Source organism: Amblyomma mixtum, chromosome 2 (genome assembly GCF_055824585.1).
Source record: "Amblyomma mixtum isolate Tamu chromosome 2, ASM5582458v1, whole genome shotgun sequence".
In the NCBI taxonomy this organism is placed as follows: domain Eukaryota; kingdom Metazoa; phylum Arthropoda; class Arachnida; order Ixodida; family Ixodidae; genus Amblyomma; species Amblyomma mixtum.
In genome coordinates this window covers 159,432,700-159,454,878 of record NC_143013.1, presented here as the reverse complement: position 1 = coordinate 159,454,878, position 22,179 = coordinate 159,432,700, and the positions used below count along the sequence as shown (strand labels likewise).

The window sequence follows — 22,179 nt, the reverse complement described above, 5'->3', positions numbered from 1 at the left end:
GTGATTCCCTCTCAGAGGAGACACTTGAACGCGCCGTGTTCCCCTTTTCCAACTCATAATCATGAAGAACCTCAAGAAGAAGAAAAAGTGATCATCACAAAAGCCCATGCCACGCTGCTAACAAATAAAGTAAGAGAAAAGGTGCATATCTGGCCCCTGGGACAGGACACAGTCGCACAAACCTCAAAATGGAAGAGCGGGAGCTTCTAAAGCAGGGGAAAGGCGCATAACTGAAGCAATGGAATGAATGAATCAATGAATTCATTCATTCATTCATTTAATCATTCGAAAGCGAAGGAAAGCCACATAACTGAAGCAATGAAAAGGCACATCGCTGGGACTCTCTTACAGTGGGTACCTTAGTCGCGTTTTCGTATTAGTGTGGAAACATTAGATGGCTATGCTCTTGCCGAATGACTCGCTAAATGTGTACCCGGAAATTCGTCCCTTGATGTTATTGCTCATACGACGTCATGAGACATTAGAAAAGGATATCAAAATTTTGGTCGAGGTGGGAATCGAACCCGGCCGCTCGCGTCCGAGATGACGGGAGAGGATGGTGCCGCATTTAAAGAATGAAGTCACACCCGAGCTTAGTGACAATCCCTGCCATTTGAGAACTGTAGAGAGAAGGAATGATAGAAAACGCGCGGCGCAAAACCGTGTCTGCCGAAGCGAGATGGATGGATGGAATAAACTTTAATGTCCACGAATAAGACGATCTACCCATCCCCCAACACGCAGGTCAGGGGGCCGGTGCCGCCGCCTTAGATGCAGACTGCAAGGCCTTGGGTCTCAAGAGCGTCTTGGAGTTGGACGAGCACGAGCTGGAGCTCAGGGACCCAGCCACGCAGCAGGGTCTCCCAGGTGTCTGTACTGTCCATATTTTACATACCCCCGAGTGAGTACGGGCGTTCCCATATTATGTGGTCCAGGGTCTCCCTCGCTCCACAAAGGTTGCATTTATCGCTCCTGGCCTCGGGGAACATGTGGTTCGCCATAACCGGGTGCGGATAGTGTTTGCAGTGCCTGCACGCCCCTGCTTGTCTGCTGTCTAATTTTATGTCTGGCGGGGTAGCAGTCTACGCTCCGATATATAATGCTGCGTGATCTCCCCATATTTTAGCATGCACTCTCCGCTCCCTCTGGTATCGAGGGGCCAGCAGCGCCTCGGCAGTAAAGATCTCGAGCCAGTTCGTGGACCATCTCGTTGCTGAGGACGCCTACAAGCGCCAGAGTCCAAATTATTTTAATTCTCCCATGTAGCGTTCTCTAGCCTAGGACTCTGGCCGCTAAGGGCGAGATCATTCCCTTGCGAAAATTTTGTATGGCAGTTTTGCTCGCACTGATGACACACTTCGCTTCCGTTCCACAGCAAGCTAACGCGATCGCACTTTCCTCGGCAATTCTGTGCTCTGCCTGCGTAAAGTGGCAGCTGTCACGGGATTGCCCCGGCCGCTGACGGCCGTTGCCACCATAAAACCGCCACCACCTCCCACCGCATCTAAATAGGAAACCTCATGTTCCGAAATTTTGCCGCGTCTACTAATTTCGGCTCGTTTTTGCCTCAGTGTGTTCGTTTTACTCTGGGCACATGTTCTTTGGCAGGGGGCGAGGGAGGGGGGGGGGGGGGGGCGGAATCATGAGATTTTGTCTGACTTTTCTATCCACCTCCGCCTTAAAGGCCAAAATTCGCGGTCCCAATGTGAAACGCGTCCGCTCGCTTTGGTATCCCAGCCCCCCCCCCCCCCCCCCCGATGTGAGCATTGGTTTTTTGGGGAAAGACAGTTGCGCAGTATCTGCCTCACATATGTCGGTGGACACCTGAACAGCGCTGTAAGGAAAGGGAGAAAGGTGGGAGTGAAATATAAGAGAAGGAAATGCGGTAGTGGAGGTCTCCGGAATAATTACGACCACCTGGGGATCTTTACCATGCACTTACAACGCAAAGAACACGGGCGCCTTGCATCCGCCTTAATCGAAACGCGGCCGTCTTTTCTGATTCACCTCCATCGAAACGCTGGCGCCACGGTCGGTATCCATCCCGATTACTTCGGCTCATGATGGCCGATAGGGGGCCCGAGTGGGCGGACACGTTTAATAAATGCTCTGGAGGCAACTCCAGACCAGGGACGGTACTACCAGTTTTTGTCTCACTTTTGACGCTGTGACGTCAAAATGACGATACCGCGAGACGTTGACCGCGGAATCAACCAATTAGCAGCGAGGTTGTGGTGGCTAATAGTAGGGTTCCACCCAGGAAGCATTTAGTTGCGCCATAGGGGCCGTATGCTAACATTTTGCTGTAAACACGCCATTAATAAAATGAACAATGTTTTATTTTCCTAACAAACTCCTTCAAACCTCACAACATCAAGCAAAACAGGAAGGGTTCTCAGTTTTGCAATTAAGTTTGCTCTTCAGTCACTTTTGCTGCCGCGAGGGTGCGCTGACACTGGAAAAGCGTAGGTAGCGTCGGCTAGGTGGCGTGAACTGCTGTCTGATTCAAAGGATTCAGCCATGGATTCAGCCTCATCCCTACACGCACATACTCAGCCATCGTAAACATGACAGCCAGAAAAAAAATCAGCTTATTGACGGCTGTCCTTTTTTTTACACACTACATAGAATCAAGGTACTTTGCGGACATCTTAAGTGCGCGGAAAAATCTATTTAAACGCAGCGATTCCTACGGGTCTCCCGAATTCAATTTGCAAGGAGCTCTTGGCTCGAAAAAAAGCGAAGGCAGCTTTAAGGCAAGTTCACACTGGCGAGCTGCAAACGTCGCGCTAGTTTTATAGGCGACCGATTTCGGTCAATTAGTTACGGTTTGCGAAGCACATGTAAAGCGGGGAGGGAGCGTAATAAATCGATTTAAGCCTGTCGCGCCACCTCCGCGACTCGCCAGTGTGAACTCACCTTGCCGATGGCAAATGGGCTCCAAGGGCGATGCCTGATTATATTTATTTTAGAGCGCAGCTCTTTGGCGTCCGTTCCTGGGTTTCGCGTCGGCGTCGGCGTCGGCGTCGGCCTCGTAACCAGCTCCGCCCCCAATGTCACGCTTTTCAATTGGTCGAAATGCTCGTGACGTCACAGTGCGCGAATTTCAAATGGGGCCAATTGTACTTTGGCTAGTAACCATGCAACCAATCAAAGGGATCGTATAGTGATGCTGCAACTAAGTTGGACTGAGTTTAGTTAATTGCTTAATTAATCAATTAGCCAAAATTAATATAGAGGAGAATGAAGATGTCAGAAGAAAAGAAAAGAAAGACGCGCGCCGCAGCGACAACAGCGTCCGCGGAAGGAGACGCTGCTGGAAAAAAACATAAGTACGAAGCCGCGTTCCCTCCACCACCACGCACTTCCCCACTCAGTAAGACGTTGCTCGTTTCATATACGTTGTGTCGAACATCCTAGACAGTTCCAACAATTGACAGGTTAATGACAGAACACGATGGATAGAAATACAATAATATAAATATGAAATAGCCTAATTAACCTTTCTAGTTAGACCGCATAAATCAATAAAACCGAGAACGAAATTGGTCGAGTTGGGGAATCGAACCAGGGTCTCCGGAGTGCGATACGAGCACGCTAGCCACTCCGTAATGCCAGCTGAATGGTTTGGAATGAACAAAGGCGCGTCTAGCTAATACGGCGTCTTCGTTCACTCCCATCTTCCCCCTTTCCCTTACGGCGAGGTGCAGGTGTCCACCCAGATATGCGAAAGAGATACATTTCCTTTCCTCAAAAAATAAATTTACCGTCCAGCAAGGCGTACAGCCGAATTGGCGATGGCGTTCTGTGGACTCCCTGGCAGCGTTGCAAGACGCTGTCGCGTTCCACTCTTACAGGCGAAGCTTAACATGTTAACCACACATCAGTAACACACGCAGACAGCCAATGGACGCGTCATTCGCTGGCAGCACTTGATTCATCATTCACAACCACATTCTTAACGTACGCTCCCTTGCCGCACATGTCAAGGACGTACACCACGATCACATTCTGCGCCATTCCTCTGTACTTTGCTTTGCTGAAACCTGGATGGATCCCGAAGAGCCTCTCGAAATCATAGATTTCCTATACTGCTGTGGTGCTCGCAGAGACCACAACAGAGCGGCGGGAGTCGCTATCTACTTGCGCACAGGTCTCTCTGCAATACCAGTCGAAATGTTTGGCACGTCACATGAAGTTGGCGAACTGTGCGCCGCAAAGTTGCCCAACGGCTTGCTGGTAGTAGCTGCCTACTTCGCCCCTACCACACTCACGAAAGACGTCGTGCACTTCCTGCAACTCGCATTAACCGTCCATCGATCCACACCGATGTTAGTAGTGGGGGACTTTAATGTTGACATAAAGACAAACAGCAATTTCCTAACACTTATGCGGGAGAACATCCCGTTCCTCTCGCTCGTAACGCGTCCCACGGCTGTGACAACCTCGCGAGGCACTTGTATAGACCTCGTCTTTGAGAATCAAGCATTGGTGTACCAAGTCGAACATATATCAGTCTATTTCTCCGACCACAAAGCTTCCTTCATGACTGTCAAGAACTGTTAGTGGAATCTTTGTTAAAGGAATACGTGTGAAAAATAAAAAAAAAACTCTGTGATAGCGCATACATGTGTTGCTCGATTTCTTTGCCTCAATCTATCGAAAAGGTGAAACAGCTTATTTGCTGCGCTCAAATTTCGCATTAGGAAGTAACGTAATCGTCGGTAATTTTTTGTTCAAAAAAACCAAGCGACCATGAATAATCACACTGCAGCAACTCCCGACATACGGAACCAGACCGGTGCAGCTGCTGGGAGCTTGCAATCTCACTGCGGGAATTAAAAGAGGGCACGCCCGGTCACTGCGGCAACAATCACTCTTCCGCTTCGTAACCAACTCATGCCGCCCGCTTCGGGTTAAGCACTTCATATTCGTGTTGGTGTTGTTGCCGTTCCGTTCGGATGATGCTCGGATGACGCCGCCGGGGATATTGCGGTGGCGAAAGTTGATGCGAAGGAAGTCCTCCTTCGCCGCCGCCTTGTCTTGGGGGTCTCGCCGGAAAGCGCGCACCTTCTGCGACTTAACTTTAACAGTGGTCTCCGCAACCCACCGCAACCCACCGCAGACACTTGCTCACAGTCGGTTGGGCTACGCCGACGTTTACTTCATTTACTACGCTGTCTTGAAACCCACCGGCGACGAAGGCGCGCACAGGCACTTGCCGTTCCACTGACCGCGCACTCACCCGCACACCTCCAAGTTCAACGGCGAGTTCGTCGCATATGCATTATGCTCCGGCCTATGTCAAAACGTCGGAACAACTCGTCCGGCACGTTAAAACAGTCTTCATGAACCCTCTTACACCGCTGCTCGCGCGGCCACCGGCCATGTAAACAACCACCATTTTCGGTCTCAGGCGGTTTGAGACCACTCGTTCCAATCCCGAAAAATCGTCTCAATCGGCTCGTATATTTAGGTATGCAACTTCAACACTTCTGCACGTTTATGGCGTCAGCCGGTGACGAAAAAAAACAATATTGCCGCTGGTCACGACCGATCAGTAGGAACGGAGCAAATAAGACACTTTTTGAGACACTTTCCGATTGAGACGATTTTGAGCGACTCGTAATCGCGCCCCAGGACTCTTCCTACCCCTCATCTTCTATCCTACTTCCGCCCCGTTTCCCCCCGTGAACACTATCTGCGGAGAAGCGCGCGCCATTCTGGACGACATCCTCTTCGGCTGCCCTGCCCATCCTCCCCCGCAGGGACAGCCCGCCATCGGAACATGGGAGGCCCTCCTCGCGTCGCAGGACCCGTACACGCAACTTTACTTTGTGAACCGCGGTGCCCGTGTCATGGCCCTACGTGGCCTGGAGACATGCGCGTAATGTGAGGGCTGTGCGATGGCCCTGAGACCTTGCACGGTCCAAACTCGCTTGTATATTAAGTTTTCGATTCACCCATTCATACGGCTCAGTAGACGGGTGCTTTGACCCACCGCGGCGAGTATGCGCGGCAGCTGGCTTCACCAACACATGTAGCAGCTGGATACGAAGTTCCAGCGATGTCAACACTGGTTGGCCCAAAAAGAAATTGGCTTTCGAGGAAAGGAAATGGGCAGTATCTGTCTCGCGTATCTCGGTGGACACCTGGACCACGCTGTACACCTTAACCGCGCCGTAAGGGAAGGACGGATGGCGGGAGTGACGGAAGGCCTGAAAGTGTTTGGTTTTGGGGGGTTTAATATCTCTGAGCAACTCAGGCTATCAGTGCCGCCGTAGTGGAGCGCTCCGGAAATTTTGACGGCCTGAGGTTCTTTAACGTGTACTGACATCGCCCAACAGACGGGCCGGTAGTATTTCTCTTTTATCGAAATTCGACCACCCCGGCCGGAATTGGAACCTGCGTCTTTCGGTGAATTGCTATGGTGCGCGCGTTCTTCTTGCCATTCTTCGGCGCGTTGCAATTCGCCTGATAGCATTTCGCCTGATAGCGTTCAAGTGAACCACTCTGCGAGGTAGAACGTTGTCGCCAACCTACATCCTTAGCACGACGCTTCGCAAAAAGTTCTTCACGCTGTTCTGGCGTCTCTTGTGCATGTTGTCGCTTTCTCCCTTCTTGTCGCTGCCACGTCTGCAATCCTATGTGCTTAATCTGCGGGGGCCCGCACCTCACCAGCTCCCGCGAATGCACCGCCAAATTCATTAAGTTGCTGCATCCAGGGCCCAGGACGCCATCCAAGGGAGCCAATGCCGGCGCTACACGGGGAGGGCGGCAGCAAAACAACCAGAAGACGCCACAGCGTGGCGTGATGCCTCCCCCTGGCAAGACTGCTGCAAGACTGCGCTGCCTGCAACCAACCCAAGGTAGGCAGCTGGGCGAGGGTCGGCTCCTCTCCTTCCCCTCCTCCCTCCTCCGCCACCAGCACCGCCGAGACGCAGGAACTCAAGCGCGAGCTCGCCCTCTTGCGAGCTCAAAACGAAAAACTAGCCAGCGAGCTTAACTCGCTCAAATCCCAATTCCATACTCCGCCCGCGTCGAGCGATGAGGCAGAAAACATGACAGGGACATCCCTCCTCCTGTGGAGAGTCGCGCCGCGGCCATGGAGACCCGGGTTACCGCAATTGAAACACAATTGGCTTAGCTCCCCAAAATTATCCATGATAACATCATCCATCAGGTGGAGAGTATCATCGCACAGGTGACACAAGCCGTAACGCACATTATCCAAAAATGGATAAAAGACAATCCGCGCGTCCTTAAACGCGTAGGCCCCATCAGGGACGCTAACCGCCCCTCAAAATTCAATAGAGCCATTCCCGATGACTTCGACTTTTCGGAAGACTCCTGCACGTCTGCACCGGGCACTAGCGGTCTGGGGAGTCTGAACAAAGTGACCCCACCCTCCGCCTCCGACCATGGCCCCCAACCCTAAGTCGCGAGCAAGAACAACTCAGCCGCTTACACTAATGCAGTGGAACTGCCGGGGTCTCAAGAACCACAAGAAGCGGACTCATCTCCGCCTCTTTCTTGAGAACCTTGAGTTCCTCGTCGCCGTGGTTGCCCTTCAGGAACCCGGCGCCTGTACAAAACTCACAAACTACACTACATTTCAACACAACCCGCAGACATGTATACTTGTTCACAAGCGATACACTGCGCAGGAGGTCACACTTCCCACAACACCGTCTTTCCCATACACGCTGGTTTCAGTGCTGCCCCTAAAGCGGTCTGACCCACCTGTACACATTCTAAATATTTAATGTCCACCGAAACTTAAGAACGTCACGTTCAATGAAATTTTCACTCAAGCTCTGCAGGTGGCGGGTAGGGATCCCCTCCTAATCGTCGGCGATTTCAACGCCCCGAGCAGGCTATGGGATACCCCCGGGAGGACAGGCGTGGGAGGAAGCTTGCGGAACTTCTTTCCACACTTGTACTCACCCTGCACACTGACCCCGCCAACCCAACACGTGTCAGCAATTCCATTCAACGAGATACTTGCCCGGACCTCACATTTACACGCAACATACGCCATGCCGACTGGCTGAATACAGAGGACACTCTAGGTAGTGATCACTGTATAATCAACACAACCATTTACATGCGTCCCCTGAAACGCCCACTAAAACAAGCTCGTATCTCTGACTGGACGACTTTCCGCACCTCTCTACCTATCGTAGACCCCCTCCAGTCGGGATACGACGTGTGGTCCAGAACGCTCACCTCTACACTCACACAACACGAAAAGCAGATACAGCTCACAGAAACACAAACAGACGTGGATAACCACCTTCTCCACCTTTGGGAGGCCCGTCGAGACCTCACGAAGCGATGAAAGAAACAGAAACATAACAGACTCCTAAAGAACCGCATCCTCGAACTCACACAACAGGCAGCGGAATATGCTACTCAGCTAGCCGACACTAACTGGGTGGACCGGTGCAACGCGGCTGCTCGCCAGATGTCTAGCCCCAACACGTGGCGCCTGTTCAGCGCTCTCATCGATCCAATACAAACACGCACAGAAACCCAACGCCAATTACATAGGGCCTTGCACAACTTTACAGGAACGATAAAACAGCTAGCGCACACGCTCAGGCATCGATACCTGTGCACCACTAAGGACCATCGGCAGGCGGCGTTCTCGTATGCAGGCGAAGAGAACACGGAGCTGGACAAGCCTTTCCAACTCCACGACCTCCGGGCAGCCTTAAGCGAAATGAAGCGGGGCACTGCACCCGGGCGCGACAAGGTTATGGTCAAGCTCTTGGCCAACCTTCCCGACGCAGCCTACGCCGCGCTCCTCAAATACATCAATAGCATTTGGGGCAGAGACTCCGCTCCCTCTCGATTGGAAATCGGCTCTCGTGACCTTTATTCCGAAGGCCGGAAAACCTATTGATGTGGAGAACCTTCGCCCCATCTCCCTCACGTCTTGTGTCGGCAAGCTGATGGAGACGATGGTGCGCGATAGACTCTCACATTTTCTGGAAACACAGCACACTTTCGCGGACACCATGTTCGGTTTTCGCCCTCACAAGTCAGCACAGGATATGCGTCTGCAACTTCACCACGACATCTTAGATCCTGTCGAATGTCCCCACAACGACAAGGTGGTCCTGGCCTTGGATCTGAAATGCGCATTCGACAACGTCAAACACGAAGTAATCCAGGACCACCTCAGTAACACCAACTGTGGCCACAAAACATTCAACTACATAAAACAATTTCTTACAGACCGTCAAGCCTACATACGCATACAAGATGCGGAACACGGGCCATACACCATCGGGGGGGGGGGGGGGGGGACGCTGAGGGTGCGCGTAGGGAGAAGACGTGCGCACATCGGCTCCGCTTCTGATCGCTCCTTATTGCGGTCTGTCAACTCGGACCCCACGAATCTTGGCACCATCGTCTCCGCGAAGATCAGCGGCACAAGTGGGCACCACTTTCATCAAGGTGGGCTCATTTCTGACAAAATTCTGAGATTTTGAAGATTTCGCCCACCGCCGCGGCGCTAAGCCTAACGGCGGCGGGGCGTCCGCCGGCGTTCGCCAGCCCCGGCTGGGGATTCCCCGGCGATGGCGGCTCCCACTACGGTTACCGGCTATGATCCGGTGTCCATGCAAGTCGTACGCATGGAGACCGCTCAACCCGAGGACCTTCCAACATCGGAAGATGACTGTTTGGCAGATATGGTCAAAATCTGGAGACGCCGGCAGAAGACGAACGCTCCCAAAGCAAAAGGAGCCGCCGCCCAGCACCAGGCGGCAGTTCGGTCCCCGAACGCTTCGCCAGGGAGTGTCGGTGGCGCGGCCTTGAAGGCCGCAACATGCAAACCCCGGTGGCGGCCGCAGCAGACGCCACGCATTGGACGCGACGAACTCATCGTGGTGCTCAAGCCACGCAAGACGCTGGATCTGAAGGCCACCTTCGCTCCAGGTGAAGCCGGAGTTGCCGTGCGCAGCATCATACGGGACTGTGGAGAGGTGCAACTCTGTGTGGCCCGTGTGGGACCAAAATGTGCTAGTGTGTGGGCTGAACTCTGTGCCAGCCGCTGAGAAGCTCCTCGGCGATGTCACGCTGACGGTCGGCGACCGCCAGCTTCTGTTTCGCGGGCATGCCAAGGCTTCTGGCGAGGTCTGCAAGGGAGTGATCAACGTTCACCCCGGCGAAACGTCGGCCTCCCTCAAGCAGAAGCTGGAGTGGAGACACGGAGAAATCCTATCTGTGTGCAAACTGGGCGGCACCGCCATCGCAGTGGTCACCTTTCAAGGGAAGAAGGTACCCCGCCAAATCTTCTACAGCGACCAGGGCATCCCCGTGAGGCTGTACAAAAAGACGATCCCCGCCTGTCATCTATGCGGCACGGTGGGGCACCGGGCTGACATCTGCCCGCGGCCGCAGTCGGGACGCTGCGGCCTCTGCGGCTCTCAGGTGGCCACCACACCCGACGGCATAGCACAACATGAGTGCACTCCCCGATGTCTGCTGTGCGCGGGTGCCCACTTCACCGGTCCTGCCGGCTGCGTCGGCAAGTACCGGAAACCGATCAAGCCAGGACCATCACAAAGTCAAAGCAAGCGGAAGACGACTCAGAAGCAAACTCCGCCCACCAATGCCAAGGACAGCAAGTCCACTTCTGCACCGGGCAAGTCCGGGCATGTCAAGACGGCTGTGAAGTCCGGGACCCAGGCGAGGTCGCCGAACTTCAGCGCTGGGGATTTCCCGCCTCTAGCGACCGCCCAAAACAAGGTGAGCGATTGGGCTAGGGCTGCCTCCGGGCCTCTCTCCCCCTCTCTCTCTCCAACAGAAGCCGCCCTACAGAGGCAAAATGTTCAACTTAGGCGCCAAACAGAATTCTTAGCGCGGAAAATTCAGGAGCTGGAGGCTAAGTTAGAGGGACGTAAAGAACCTCAAGATGGTCCTTCCGAGCCTATAGAACTAGCCGAGCCGGAGGACCGAGATGAGAGTGCCTCGGTCGCATCTGGGCTGACAAGCGTGTCGCACAGTGGTTGGTAGGCTGCCAATGGTGGAGAGCCGCCTGTACAACCTGGAGAGCGAAATTGATGCTCTGCCAGGTAAAATCATGGAAGCGGTCCGGGGCTCCATTCAGCAACTTCTTCAGGCCGAATTGGCAAAAATCATGCCTGCTATAGCGGCACAGGTTACTGAGACAGCTCTCTCTGTCGTTCAGGACCAAATTGCAGCTCAACTGAGTCAAAGCCGCTCCCGCTCGCGGTCTCCCCGACCAGACCTCCGCAGGCGGAAGGTGGTCCTTCGCCAGGCCACAGGCTCACTAGAAAACATTCCGGCCGCTCTCTCTCCGGACGTGCTGGTGCCTCTGCCTGAGGCCCCATCACCTTCGGGGGTGGAACCTGGCCCCCAAAATTAAATAATCACGTTCACGATGGCTAGCCGACCACAGCGGAAAGCCAACAACAATTCGGAGCAATTCGAGATCATACAGTGGAACTGCAGGGGTCTACGGAGCTGGAAGAAACGGTCACACCTCCAGCTCTACCTGCAGTCTCTCGGTACCGAACCGGCGCTCCTAGCTATTCAGGAACCCGGCGCAGATGCTAAATACACAGGGTATATATAGCTCGTTTCAAGGCGGTCCTACAACGTGCATCCTGGTGAACAAAGCGTACACCGCAGTCCCAGTAGACCTCGAACTGGAGACTGAACAGGAATATAGTATGGTCAAGGTCCTGCCGCTCAAGCGCCGCGACCCATCAATACATGTCCTTAACATTTACTGCCCCCCGCATAAGCCGCGCGTGACCTTCAATGAAATCTTCTACCGCGCGCTCAAATCGGCTGACAAGGAACCTCTAGTGATCGTTGGGGACTTCAATGCTCCAAGCCTACATTGGGGCTAACACTTTGAGAAGGCCAGAGGACGCAAGCTGGCGGAGCTCATCTCCACACTTCGTCTTACACTCCTCACGGATCCGTGTTGTCCCACACGTGTGGGCAACTCGGTTACGCGAGACACATGCCCTGACCTGACTCTCGTTACGAACACCAGAGATGCTACATGGGAGAACCTGGGAGAGACTCTTGGTAGCGATCACTGCCTTCTCCGGGTTACTCTTCTGGCGAAGGCGGCTCGCAAAAAGTGGGGCCACACTAAATTGACCGATTGGCATAAGTTTCGAACAAAAGAGATGCCTCCCGAGCTCTTTTCCGGCGGATATGCGCAGTGGGCAAAGCAATTAGACACAATACAAAGACAACACGTCACGACACTTCAGACCACTGAACAGATCCCTGCAGTGGACAATCACCTCCTGCACTTGTGGGAGGCTCGCCGGAGTCTTACCAAACGGTGGAAGAAGCAAAAGCTGAATCGCAAACTTAAGGCTCGCATTGTCGACCTCACGGAGCAGGCTGCGGCGTATGCTGCCCAGCTCACCGATTCAAACTGGATAGAGAAGTGTAATTCGGCAGCGCGTCAGATGAGCTCGAGAGGAACATGGCGCTTCTTTCGCAGTCTCATCGACCCCGCTCAAACGAGAGGGGAGACGCAAAGACAGCTCCGGCGGGCTTTGCACGGGTACCAAGGTACGACGGCTCAACTCGCGGACACCCTGTGCGACAGATATCTCTGCCGTATAGAGGACCCAGTTGGGCCCGAGTACGAGTACGCGGGAAAGCCGAATCCCGACATTGATGCCCCTTTTGAGTTCGCGACCTTAAGGCGGCTTTAGCTAAAATGCGGCGAGGTACGGCTCCGGGTCGGGATCGCATAACAGTCAATCTGTTGGCCAACCTCCCAGATTCGGCCTACCTCCACTTGCTAGGGTACATTAACCAGATTTGGGACGGGCGTCCACTCCCTCCCGAATGGAAGACCTCCTTGGTCACTTTCATCCCTAAGCCAGGCAAGCCAGTGAATACCGACAACCTGAGGCCCATCTTACTAACCTCTTGTGTGGGCAAGCTTATGGAGACGATGGTTAGGGATCGCCTCTCTCCACACATAGAGACCAAGGGCCTCTTTGCAGACACTATGTTCGGGTTCCGACCGCATATGTCTGCGCAGGACGTCCTCCTCCCCTGCTGAAAAAAAGTTCTATGATGCAATAACCTCATAGATCATTCATCATAGAATATCATACAATCTGTATGACATATCATACAATCTGTATGATATATCATACGAATTGTATGATATATCATACAGATTGTATGATATGTCATACAGATTGTATGATATTCTATGATGATTGATCTATGAGGTTATTGCATCATAGAACTTTTTTTCAGCAGGGTCCAGTTACACCGCTACATAATACGACCCACTGCCATGCGCCACAACGACAAGGCCATCCTTGCCCTTGATCTTAAGGGGGCCTTTGACAACGTTCGTCATAGCAGCATCTTAGCTAACTTGAGTACCATTGATTGTGGGCGCAAGGCATTCACATATGTAAGAGACTTTCTCTCGAAGCGTCAGGCCTTCCTCAAGATTGAGGATGACGAATACGGACCATACACGATGGGTACACGGGGTACACCCCAAGGGGCGGTCTTGTCGCCACTTCTTTTCAACATTGCCATGATGCAGCTTCCCCACCAATTGGCCCGGGTGGAAGGCATTCATCACGCACTATACGCGGACGACATAACAATTTGGACTACCGAAGGGAGCCTTGGGGAAATGGAGGACCGCCTTCTGCGGGCCGCCACCATAACCGATAGCTACGCTATCGGCTGTGGTCTCCAATGTGCTCCCGCAAAATCGGAACTTCTGCGCATCAGATCCGATCCTAAGGACAACACGACTTTGCAAATCTCTCTGACGGGAGGCCCTATGAAAGAGGTCGGGGAGCTCCGCATACTAGGTCTGTTCATCCATAACAGGCTCAGCCCGGAATCCACTATTGCCAAACTCAAGCGCGTAGGCGAACAGGTCGGACGCATGATCCATCGCGTTTCTAACAAGCGCGGCGGGTTGCGAGGCAGGGACGCGCTTCGGCTCGCCCATGCCTTCGTGACCAGCAGGATCCTCTACTCCGCTCCCTACGTTCGCACTACGAAACAACAAGAAGTAAGAATCGACACCATCGTTAGAAAGGCTACAAAGCAAGCACTGGGCCTCCCAGTGGCCACCTCCAATGCTAAGTTCTCGGCGTTGGGAGTGATCAACTCCTACCAGGAGTTACGAGAGGCCCACCTCGTGAACCAATATACGCGACTCTCGCAGACGGCATCCGGGCGCCGCCTGCTAGACCGCTTGCACATCCAACACGAGTGCACTCCAGAGGAGACGTGTCGGATTCCGGAGCTATGGCGTCACAAGCTCTGGGTCCCTCCACTCCCGCGCAACATGGACACACATACACACGAAGGCAGACGAGAGGCGCGCGCTCGGGCCCTCGAACACCAACACGGATCCAAACAGGGTGTATACTACGTTGACGTGGCAGGGCCGTCGTCCAATGGATTCTACACGGCCGCAGTAGTTGACCAGGATCAATGCGTTAACGGGCTCTCCTTTCGGGCTCGAAATTCAGCACAGGCTGAGGAAGTAGCCATTGCGCTTGCCGCCTCGGACTTGAATTCGAAGGTAATCGTGACAGGTTCGCGTCGAGCCTGTCAACACTACCTGGCTGGCGAGATTTCACCTTTAGCCTGGAGTATATTAAAGCGCGCAGTGAGGGAATCGGACCCTTCGCCCAAACGCATAGTTTGGACTCCAGGCCATCAGGGCGTTAGAGGTAATGAGGCTGCGGACGCGGCTGCCCGAGCGCTTACCTACCGGGCACCTCACCCAGGCTCTTCCGGCTCGGAGATTGTGCAACCGCTTCTGCGGTTCAGAGAAATTCTGGACGACTATTGCGAACGCCATCGTCTTTTCCCGGTCCCTGCTAAGGGCCTGAGTAAAGCTGATGAGCGAACTCTGAGGCACTTGCAGACCAACACTCTGTGGTGTCCTGCAATAGTGCAACATTTCGACCCCAAAATTAATGGGCGCTGCCCTCACTGTGGGGAAGTTTCCGATACCTTCCACATGGTTTGGGCCTGTCAAAAGAATCCTTCCCTTCCCCCCAATCCTTCCCCTTCCCGAGAGGCATGGGAGGCAGCCCTGCTCAACTGCTCGGGGCTGGAGTCTCAAAGGGCTCTAGTCCAACGGGCGCGAGTAGCGGCCTCGTCCAGCGGGGTCCCGGACTAAGGACTCCACCTAGGTAAAGGGTCATTTTTTGTCTGCAAACTCTCCTGTTGTTTATTAAAAAGTTTTCACCACCACCTACACCATCGGCTCGAGGGGAACACCTCAAGGCGCGGTCCTGTCTCCGCTCCTCTTCAATTTGGCAATGCTTCATCTTCCCTCCAAATTGTCTTCTTTGCCCGGGATACATCACGCTCTTTATGCGGATGACATTACAATCTGGGCCACGCAAGGTAACCTGGGCCACATGGAATCCTGCCTGCAAGCAGCGGCGACCCTAGTCGACGACTACGCGGCCTACTGCGGACTCCAGTGCGCCCCATCTAAATCAGAATTTGTGCTCATACGTCCCACCCCTCGGGACACAACCCCGCTTTGCATCAGTCTCCCCTCGGGACTGATCCGGGAGTCCAAGGAGATCCGTGTCCTTGGTCTCTTCATACACCATCAACGCAGGGTCGACATTACCCTAGCCAAACTTCGCACAGTGGAAGACCAGGTGGGCCGCATGGTCCGCCGGGTCTCCAACAGGCGGGGCCGATTACGAAGCAAGGATGCACTGCGGCTTGCCCATGCTTTCGTAACGAGTGGAATCCTCTACTCAACCCCCTACTTGCACCTGCGCAAACATGATGATGACCAACTGGAGGTCATCCACCGGAAAGTCATCAAGCGGGCTCTCGACCTCCCGGTCACCACGTCCAACCAGCGACTTCTGGCCTTGGGCGTGGTAAACACATTCCGGGAGCTTCGAGAAGCCCACTTAGTCAACCAATACACGCGTCTTGCACAGACCACGTCCGGTCGCCGTCTCTTGGACCGGCTACACATCAAACGTGACTACCATATTGAGGAAAGGGAGAAAGTGCCAGAACCCTGGAGACGCGCCCTCCGGGTCCGACCCCTTCCCCGCCAGGCGCGCGCGGAAGCGTTGGCGCGATACTATGGTAACCAACAACATGTGTATTACGTGGACGTTGCCGGCCCACACCACGGGGTGTGGTACACGGCCGCAGTCGTACACAACACAAACACAGTTAACGGGCTCACTTTCAAAGCCTACAGCGCAACACACGCGGAGGAGATTGCCATTGCTCTGGCTCTCACTACTGCCAAGTCGAAACACATCATCACTGACTCGCGAGGGGCCCGTCGGAACTATGTGTTGGGCTGGGCTTCCCCGCTTGCCTGGCGCATATTGGAATATAGATGCCGATGCGAAGATCCAACACCACGCAACCTGATTTGGGCCCCCGGTCACCAGGGCCTACAGGGAAACGAACAGACCGATCAGGCCGCCCGCGCACTCTCTCCCCGGGCTATCTCCGTGTCCTTGGAAGCCTACTCCCAATCAGACAATCTGGCCCTTACATTCAAACACATCATTGATTACTACAAGGAGGAGCACCGGCGCTACCCGGCCGCTTGTAAGGGACTGGATCGCGCTGACGAGCGCCTCCTCATCAAAATTCTTACTAACACTGTACTGTGCCCGGCGGTACTTAAACATTTCAACGCATCCTTTGATGGCACGTGCCAGTTCTGTGGGGAGGTGGCTGACACCTTCCACATGGTTTGGGCGTGTCAATCCAACCCATCTATCTCCCCCAACCCCAACCCCACCAGAGAGGACTGGGAGGCGGCCCTGCTCGGCTGTCAGGACCTAAAGACCCAAAAGGCCTTGGTTCACCGGACGCCGGCGGCGTTGCTTGCCAATGGGGCCCCGGAATAGGGGCTCCACCTAGTATTGTTAGGAGAAAGGGCCAATAGGGCCTACCCCAATCACCTCTCTGTAAAAAAAATTTATTGCACTATAAATGTTTTTCACCACCACCACCTTAGGGGACTGCATAGCAAAGCATTCACGCCAGGGCAAGCGCGCATTTATAGACGCTTAACAGTGCGGGAGCATGGGTGCCGCCATATTTGGTCACGTGAGCATTCCGCCAAGCGGCGTGGGAGTCCACAGAACGCCATCGCCCGTTCGGCTGTACGCCTTGCTCGTCGATAAATTGTTTTTTTTTTGGGGGGGGGGAAGGAAATGTATCTCTCTCGCATATTTGGATGGACACCTGAATCTCTCCATAACGGGGGGTGGACACCCAACTGCGCGGGAACGCGGACGTGCTCTGCATGGGCTCCGTGAATCGTCAGTGTTTTTGACCGCAAAACCCCAGTTTATTGCAAAGTATTTATTGAATGTGTTCCGTGAGGTTACGAGGACCATCTGGACACCAATTTTATCTCTGTGAGTAGAATCTATTTCCACTTACGGGACATTGAAATATTGAGGCGGCGAGAGTCACGCTAACCCTAACACCGACGTAGCGTCGGCCGTGGCCGGAGCAGGAGACGCATGGGCTTCGCTGGCCCTACCGGGGCTGAGCAGCCTCGACGGCGGCATGGCGTCAGCATCGACTGCGACACACATTACGGCCCCGGTTATTGAAAATAGCCCGGGTAGGGACCAGCCCCAAGCCATGGAGCTTGCAAGCACCAACAACGCCGGAGGTACGAGGGGACCGCAAGAACAACCAAGAGTCTACCCAGTCAACGAGACCCCGTGGCGAGTGATGAAGGAATTAGTGGAGCGCAGAGCCCAGAAGGATAGGAAAGCTACCGGTCAAGCAAGTACACCTTCCGAGGCAAACAAGACACCAGTGAGCACGAGCGAGCCGCAGCAGCAGAAACCTGGGACGCCAGGACCGACCGTCATGGTCCCGAACGGGCCACCGGCGTCCGCTGTAAACAACCAACTAAAGAGACTCGCTGGTAACAGGCGAGATTTCGTATAGCTCCCGAAAGGAGGATACAAAATCGTATTCCGACCGATGATCCACAACCTAAGAGTGGGAGATTTCAAGCCCAGCGATTACATACAAGCCGTGGTGAAGGAATGCAACCTGGTCTACATCGGCGACATGCTTGTCGCGGTGAAAGCCATCTCAAACATAATATTAGTCCGGACGCCAGAGGGTGCGAAAGCAGAAGCCCTGCAAAAGACGACGAAGTTGTGTCTCGGAGACAAACAATTCGAGTTCAATGCCTACTGCTCCACGGCGGAGGGAACTGTCCGGGGTGTGGTGCATGGAGTGATGGCCGGCACCACGCAAGAAATCCTAATGAACCACATCCAAGTAGCAACGCCGGGAATTCGTGCAGTCTACGCAAGAATGCTCGGGAAGTCAGAGTCAGCGCTCATCGCGTTCGACGGACCGAGGTTGCCCAAGACAGTCGCAGTGATGGGAGGACTGTATAGAGTTTACCCTTACCAACCTACGAAGCAGGTGTGCTTCAGATGCCACCTGCAGGGGCACCGATCAGACGTCTGCCCGGAACCACAACCCATTCCGCAGTGCCCTAGATGCAAACGTGCCAACGTCGACGGACACGAGTGTGGAGAGCCCAGGTGTGAGTGGTGCGGCGAAGCTCACGCCACAGGCGATATAGGATGCAAGAGACGTCTCAAACAAAAAGGCCAGCAGAACCAGCAAGGCAAGAAAAAAGAAAGTAATTACCACGGTGGCCACAGGCCGCGGTGGTTCGACAGCGAGGAAGCCGAAACGAGAGGAAAGAACGGATCTTCGAGATCTGCGTCCCGAAACAGGCGCGGCGGCAGCAGAAGCCGAACGCCGTTCTTCAAAGATGGAGACTTTCCGGGGCTAGCAGACGCGAGATCCACCGACCACGGTTGCGGCAACGCCTGGGTTCCAGGGAACGCCCATAACGCTTCCGCATCTAAACAGAAGACCAAGAAGTCCAAGAAGGTGAGTCAGTCTATGAGCGAGTCTCCAGTCTATCCCACTGCTCTAGACTATTCGATACAGACTAGATTCGAAGCTCTAGAAAAAACAAACAGGGAACTTAGAGAGGAAAATGAACGACTAAAAAGGAGGCTTTCATTTATAGAACAGCGACAACAAAGAGAACATGATACAAACCGAGGAAAAGTACACGGAGTACAATCGCCCACGACGACAACACGCACGCAGGGGCCTGCAGCCGTACAACCGCAAGTAAGGGAAGGAATAGATGCTACTACACCACTACACCAAATACAGGAGCAACAGAAAACAGTCTTGACGACGCTGGAACAAATCATGACCAGACTGAACGCGACCGATCAGAGACTGGCAGAACTGTTCAGGAGACAAAACTAGAGAGCACCAGAACAGGTCGACCTAAACGAAAGCGCGAAGATCTTCGTGGCGCAGCAGTAGTGTCACATCATGGCTAGCGCAGAAGAAAAATTTACAATATGGCAATGAAACTGTAGAGGATTTAGAAAAAAAAACGATTTCCACATACATGTAATGCAGCATAAACACCCACCTACTGTAATAGCGCTGCAAAAAACTAACACTTCGCCGAAGATAATCGGCTACGACACCATAGTAGATGAAAGATATAAAAAAGTGGCCATTTTATGTCAGAAGGGGGTCACTACGCACAAGCACACGACACCAGAAGAAGATATAGAACACCTTTTAATAGAGGTAATACCTAAGAAGCGCGGGGAGAAGAGCCTATTCGTACTTAAAATTTACTCACCACCGCGCAAGAAGAGACATGACTTCAGAGAAATCATTAGAGCGGTGATCGGCCTGGTAAAACAAAACCACCTTGTGATTGTAGGAGATTTCAATGCTCCGCACAAAGAGTGGGTCTACAACATGAATACGAAGAAAGGAAAAACCATCCTAGATGGAGTGGATACGCACGGGCTGGAAATCGTTACCGATAGCAGATACCCTACTAGGATCGGAAACAGCGTTTCAAGAGACACTAGCCCTGATTTGACCATCATAGGAAATATCCTAGACTATGAATGGTCTAACACCGGGGAGCAGTTCGGAAGTGACCACTACGTAATTCAAACGCAAATTAAACTTACAAGGTTCAGCACAATCCAGAGGAAGAAAAAAATCACAGATTGGAAAACATTTCGGGACAGTTGGAGAATGAAGGCGGAAGAACTGCGATAACGGACATCGAAAAGTGGACCAAACGACTACGGGAGGTCCACAGAGACAATACTACGACGCTAGAGGTTACCGATGAATTTCCACGTGCGGATAAACGAATGCTACATCTTTGGGAGGCTCGTAGGGGGCTGACAAAAAGATGGAAGAAACAAAAACATAACAGAAAATTGACTCAGAATAGCTCAAATCAATAAGGAGATAGAAGACCACACCGCAAACTTACTTAGAGATAATTGGCACCAAGTTTGCAATGAACTAAACGGCAACCTGGGTAGCGCTAAAACATGGGCGCTGCTCAGGCACCTCATAGACCCGACAAAATCGAAGAGAGAAAACAGCAAAACGATAGAACGTATCACGCACAATTTTCAGGGAACGGACGCCCAGATTACAGATTTTCTTTGGTCCAGGCACGTCCGAAGCACGCAGGTGCCACCCTCCACCATGGTGTATTCTGGGACAAGGAACTCGAAGCTGGATGAACCCATAAAAGAATACGAGGTATACGCGGCTGCCAGGTCATTCACGAGGAACACAACACCGGGAAAAGATCAAGTAACCAATGCAATGATCAGAAACCTCAGTGATGACCAAATCGAAAGCCTGACCGGACTAATCAGCGAGCACTGGGAAAGGGGCACGGTCCCGGCGGAGTGGAAACACGCTGAGATTATCGTGATACCTAAACCAGGGAAAACACCCAGTTTACAGAACCTTAGGCCAATATCACTAACTTCCTGCCTTGGTAAACTATACGAGAAAGTGGTCAAGACTAGACTGAGCAACTACATGGAGGACAACGGTCTGTTTCCGGATACCATGTTCGGGTTCAGAACGGACCTCTCCACGCAAGACGTGATGCTCCAGTTAAGAGACATGGTACTAAAACCAATATCGGGAACTCGAGAAGGCGTAATTTTGGCTGTAGACCTCAAGGGGGTCTTCGACAACATCAGCCACAACGCCATTCTAGCAGAACTCTCGACAACAAACTGTGGGGAGATGATCTTCGCATACGTAAAGGCCTTTTTGTCTAACAGAACAGCAACGATCGGCATCAACAACACTAGGTCAGAAAAGAAGACGACGCCAAACAGAGGGACACCACAAGGATCCATCATCTCACCTTTGCTCTTTAACATAGCAATGATTGGATTAACTAGGAGACTGAAAAAGATCAAAGATGTAGAACATTCAATTTACGCGGACGACATAACAGTGTGGACGACAAAAGGATCGACAGGAAACAAGCAAGAAATACTGCAAAGAGCGGCGGATGAGATCGGTCAATTTGCTTTATTTAGCGGGATGCAGTACTCTCCAGAAAAATCTGAATTTATTAGACTTCACAAAAACAAAGAGGACAGGGGAACGATAGAATTAGAGATAGATGGACAACCCGTAAGAAGGACAAATAAGCTTCGCATCTTGGGAATGTGGCTGCAGGAGAAAGGCAAACGGGACCATACCATCCAGCTCTTGGAACACTCCACGAAACAGATATGCAGGATGTTAAGTCGGATTACGAACAAGAGAAAAGGGGTGAAGGAGCGAGATGCGTTACGGATCACTTCTGCGCTCATCATACCGAGGATGACGTACGCGCTTCCGTACCTACAACCTAATAAAGGGGAAAATAACAAAATGGAAACATGCATCAGAAAGGCGTATAACAAACCTTAGGCGTCATGACCTGCGCCTCGACAGAAAAGCTAATCAATATGGGTGTGTACGGCACCTATGAGGAGCACAGCGAAACCATGCTCAGATTTCAACTCGAAAGACATAAAAGAACAGCCGCTGGCCGCGCACTACTGCTAAAGCTAGGATACCCGGTAGAAGGCGAGGGCGAAGACAAGACAGACATTGACAGCCAAATTAAGAGCACTTTCTTGGTTAAACGAGTGGCCAGAAACATGGACCCGAAGAACCACGAAGGAAGACGGGCGGCGAGATCCTTGGAGTTGGACAGGTTCCTAAAGAAGAAACAGATGGTTCTGTATGTTG

At 52.9% G+C, this 22,179-nt stretch overlaps 1 protein-coding gene across 1 annotated transcript in view; it reads left to right on the top strand.

Moving 5' to 3' along the window:
- LOC149361402 (uncharacterized) overlaps positions 1 to 22,179 on the top strand; it is a 480,014-nt gene that overhangs the window by 323,673 nt on the left and 134,162 nt on the right. The window lies entirely within an intron of this gene.